This window comes from Sturnus vulgaris, unplaced genomic scaffold (assembly GCF_052056855.1).
Source record: "Sturnus vulgaris isolate bStuVul1 unplaced genomic scaffold, bStuVul1.hap1 Scaffold_521, whole genome shotgun sequence".
NCBI classification, from domain to species: domain Eukaryota; kingdom Metazoa; phylum Chordata; class Aves; order Passeriformes; family Sturnidae; genus Sturnus; species Sturnus vulgaris.
The window spans coordinates 240,905-245,794 of record NW_028276515.1 but is presented as its reverse complement, the minus strand read 5'-3'; the positions used below and the strand labels follow the sequence as shown (position 1 = coordinate 245,794).

The 4,890-nt window shown below is 54.2% G+C and overlaps 1 long non-coding RNA gene across 1 annotated transcript; it reads right to left on the bottom strand.

Moving 5' to 3' along the window:
* Positions 1-1,358: 1,358 nt before the first annotated feature.
* Positions 1,359-4,020, bottom strand: LOC148217623 (uncharacterized). The gene is made up of 2 exons (XR_015800916.1): positions 2,646-4,020; positions 1,359-2,328 (listed from the first exon to the last, which is right to left on the bottom strand). It is a non-coding gene; the product is annotated as an uncharacterized LOC148217623 (long non-coding RNA).
* Positions 4,021-4,890: the final 870 nt, after the last annotated feature.

Below are 4,890 nucleotides of genomic sequence, written 5' to 3'. Positions count from 1 at the left end.
CCGCACACAGCACGGATTTGGGCTTCCCCTCCTCTCAAACCCTCTCCCCCTTCTTCCTCCTCCTCATCTTCCTCTTTGTCCTCTGTCACTGCTGAGGCTCTGGAAAGAACTGAAATTCTGCAGGGAGAGATGTCCTCTCGTGGCCCCAGGGACTGCCTCGGCACGGGCCACGAGCGCCTCCGGCCCCTGCCTTCTCCTGCTTGAAAAGATCACCTGGAGCCCGAGCTCGGGGGGGTGAAATCAGCTGAAATCCAGGTAACTCTGTCAAGTGCCCCCCAGGGACATCGGCGGGGCTGGGGGATGAGGGTTTGAAACAGCAAATTCTTTGGAATATACACCTGTCCCTGTGCCGATGCTGCTGAGCTTCCTGCCACAGTATATCCCCACTCCATGAGGCGCTGTGAGGTTATGGCAGTGGGAATTGAGCAGGGAATTCGGGGCTATGGGCATAATTCACGGGAGCTAGCAAAGCTGACAGCCAACCCCAAATCGGGGCACAGCACAGAGAACAATCTGTGTGCTGCCCTGTCAGCTCAAGCTCCTGGGCTGGGAAGTATTGGGAGTTAAATGTATGGAATTACACAAATCACAGCAACTGGCATCACCCAGAGGGACAATCCAAGGCCCAAACAATTCCTCCACAGTCCACTCTGGGAAAAACACCCTGTGCCTGCCAGGAGCTCTGACCCTGCTTTTCCTACCAGCTCCTGAGCAGTGTCAGGGCCACCACGACGCCTTTAAAATCCAGATAAACCCCAAATCCTACACAGTGAATAATCCAAAGAAACTACTGAATTGTTGTCATTAAAAGCTCAAAACTCATTAAGAATTCTATGACAACAGTGTAATGGACTCCCAGGAACCTCATGAATGCTCTCGGTTTCATTTTTGTGTATTTTTACTCCCTCATTTGGCAGCTTGTAAAACTTATCCTGGAATTCAGAGGTCAAGCAGGATCGACTTTGGATTGACCTTCACCTCTGTTCCCACTTTGTGCAAACACAACTCGTGCCCAGGTGGGTGAACTCATCACCTCAGCTTTTCACTCCAGAGTATCCCCTCCTTATTTCCCTGTAGATGAACTCAGATCCACTCCTCACCTCCACTGGTCATCCAAGCGTCCATTCTGTTCCCCACAGGCCCTGGTGGCCCCAGGGAGCTCCCTTGGCCTTTCTCCTGCCCCTCTGCAGCCCGAGGTCGCTACACAAACAGTTCTTGTGTCCCCTCTAAATGACCCCGGGTTTTCTGCTCAATGAATGGCATGACCCGTGCCCACTGCTCATGATTCACCCAACCAAAATCAAGAGCAAATGTTGCTTGGGCTTTAAGAACTTGAAATAACTCTGAAGCAAAAGAAATCACCTTTTTCTTCTGGTTTTTATTTTTATTTTTTCATTTAAGATGCTGGACTTGCCTCTGTGGATGTGTGCTGAGCTCTCACTGCAGGGGACTGTCAGGCCTGAATGGCTGTGAGTTCGTGTTCTTCTCAGTAGGGAATCAGAAATTATTCTTAGACCATAGAATTGTTTTCTGAAACCTTTCCCCTTTCCTCTTTGTGCCTTTGAATTTTTCAGCTGTTCCCTGTTGTCACTTCCCCTGCCTGACTTCTGTGCAGCTCCTAGCTGGGAAAAACTGGGAAAACTTAGGGGGTACAGAGGTGGAATTTTTGGCTGGATTTTTCTAACATTTCTAATTTTGCTGAACTTATTTCCCCAGTGAGAAGAGCACGAGCTCACAGCCATGCAGGCCTGACAGTCACTGCGGGAAATCTGACACAGTATTAATAAGTAACCTTTCCTGAGAGCAGTCACCACCCCAGTCCTCCAGCCTTGTCAAATGTTTGCAATGAATGGAGCCAAGTTCTAATCCTTAATCTAAATTTATGTCAGCTTTTGTTAGAAAGATACCGGACAGTAAATCATACAAGAGAATTTAAAAATTGCACAAAGAATAACAGGCCCAGACCAAACCCAACCACCCCCATCACCGCTCCACCCCAATTTTGGGAGAAACAGTGATACAGTTTATAAATACTCTCCTTCCACACTATTCAGTCCTTCACCGCACATCCCCAGAGAGGAGTCCCTCAGACCTTGCTCCCCTGAACACCAGGAGAGCTGGAGTTTCACCCAGATCCCACATTCCCATGGCAGTTAATCCCAGCAGGGAGGCAAAGAGGAACCCTGCATCCTCTGACATAGCCCACAGCACGGGCAGCACCAGGAGCCCTCCAGGCTCAGACCTCTGGTGCTGAAGCCTCTGGGCTTTGGCTGATCAAACACCACAGCTCTTGGCAAAGATGCCAGGAGAGTCGTGATTCTTCCTGTCCTGAAAGAGAGGAGGAAAAGAAAATTAAGTCGACTGCAGAAGGATTCCAGCTCTCAACTTCTGCTCTGATTCCTCACTCTGGGGTTTTATCCATGACAAGTGACACCAATTCAGAGTGCCCTTTTCCAGCATTTTTATTCCTAACTATTAAAAGGATGCTCATTTCTCTTATTGTATTCTTTGCTTAATTTTATTAGAGGCATTTTCATCCCAGACCCCACTTGTCAGTTCTTCAATCCTTTAGCACTGGACTTGGCACAAAGGGATACCCGTGGTGCTGCATCACAAGAAATCCCAAAGAGAAACCCCTTCCAAACCTGACGGAGAAAGCTTTCAAGGCACTCCAGAACACAGACAGCTTTTCCTGCCTTGTCAGGCCACACCAATTCTGTCCCATCCACCTGAACTGTGCAGGTGAGGAAAAGGCTTTCCTTGCTCCTCGGGAATCACTGTCTGAGACCACAGATGTCCATCCTGGGCAGCACCTGGAAACAACGTGGGAAAGGCAAAATGAGAGTGTTTTCTATCAGAAAATTACTACTACTAATAAAAATAATAATCAGAACTTCTGGACAAATTTAGTAACATCACTTTGATATGAGAAATACAGGCCATGCCCATCCTTCTAGCCCAGGTGAAAACAGGAAGGAGAACTAGAGGAAAAGCAGAGTCCCTTATTTGATCTCTGGACACAAACTGAGGCCTTTTCCCTGTGAAACCAAACTCACCCTTCCAGGGTTCCTGAGATCAGCTACGAGGAGGCTTTTGGCACTCCAAGAGCAGCTGGGTCACAGCTGGATGCGGCTTGGGTCTGGGAGACACCGTGCTCCTTCTGGAATTCTAGCACGCAAATGCCTGCTCCTGGCCCCAGGCCCGGAGATAAAATCTGTGGGGTTTTTCCCTGTGCAACATTGTTCACCCCTCCCAGGTTCCTGAGATCTGCACAGAGGAGGCTTTGGGCACCCCAAAGGCAGCCAGGGTTACAGGTGGGGGCAGCTTGGGGCTGGGAGAAATCCTCATCCATTTGGAATTTTATCAGGCAGAAACCTGGCTGGGTGCACAGGTCTCTGGACACGACCAGTGGCCCTTTCCCCTGTGAAACAAAACTCACCCTGCCAGGCTCCTGAGACCACTTAGGAGGAGGGGTTTGACTCTCCAAGAGCAGTCGCAACGAGAGATGCTCACACAGAAGGCCATGCAGAAGAGGAAACGAGCGCACCCGCAGCCCCCCAAGGCGCGCCCCAACGCCCCAGACCCGGCACCGCCAGCTCGGGCAGTCCCATAAAGCATCCCCCGCCTCCGCAGCGGCGGGACAGGCGGGGCCCGGGGTCCCGAGGAAACCGAGCGTGCCCGGAGGCGCGGCAGGACGGCAGCGCAGCGCCGCCTGGCGGCGGAGCAGGAGAGCAGCGCCGGGCCCCATGGCAGTATCGGTACCCGTGCGCCCCCTGCTGTCCGCGGCGATGCAGCGCCCGATGCCGAGTTCCACGCCCGTGTCGCCGAGGGAGAGGGGCACCGCTGGCTGGGGCCTCCCCGCCGACACGGACAGAAGCCGAAGCAGAAGCCCCGGTGCCATTGGCGGCCCCTACCCAGCGGGCCGGGCTCCGCCGGGCCCGCGGCCCCGCGCGGTATCGGGTCGTCCCGCTCCCGTCTTCGTCGCACCCGGGCCCTGCTCCTGGCATGAAGCGCGTCACCGCCCCGCGCCGTCCCGCCCCCCGCGCGTCATCGCGTGCGTTCGGCGGCCCGCCCCGGGGGCGGTGCCGGGGGCGCTACCCGGGGCGGTGCCGGGGCAGTGCCGGAGGCGGCACCGGGGGCGGTGCCGGGGGCGTTCCCGGTCGCCGTGCCGGGGTAGCCCGGGGAGCGGTTCCGGGAGCGGTTCGGGGGGCGGTGCCGATTGCAGTCCCGGTCACTGTCCCCAGTCCCCGTCCCCAGTCCTGGTCCCGGTCCCAGTCCCCGGTTCCGGTCCCCGATCCTGGTCCCAGTCCCAGTTCCCCGTCCCGGAACCCGATCACGGTCCTGGTCCCAGTCCCCAATCCCGGTCCTGGTCCCTGTCTCCAGTCCCCGTCCCCGATCCCGGTCCCGGTCCCTGTCTCCAGTCCCCGTCCCCGATCCCGGTTCCGGTCCCTGTCCCAGGTCCCCGTCCGCGATCCCGGTCCCTGTCCCATTTCCCCGTCCCGGTCCCCGATCCCAGTCCCGGTCCACGTCCCCGATCCCGATTTTTCCCCCCCTTTCACACTGATTTTCCCCCCGATTTATCAATGATTTTTTTCCCCATTTTTTTTCCCATTTCTCACTGATATTTCCCCCCATTTTTCAGGTATTTTTTCCCCCATTTCTCACTGATTTTTTTTCCCATTCTTCATGGAGTTTTCCCCCCGTTTTTCACTGATTTTTCCCCATTTCTCACTGACTTTTTCCCCATTTTCCCCCATTTCTCACTGATATTTTCCCCCATTTTTCATGGATTTTTTCCAGATTTATCCCCATTTCCCACTGATTTTTCCCCATTTTTCATGGATTTTCCCCCCCCCCCGTTTCTTACTTATGTTTTTCCCCGATTTCTCA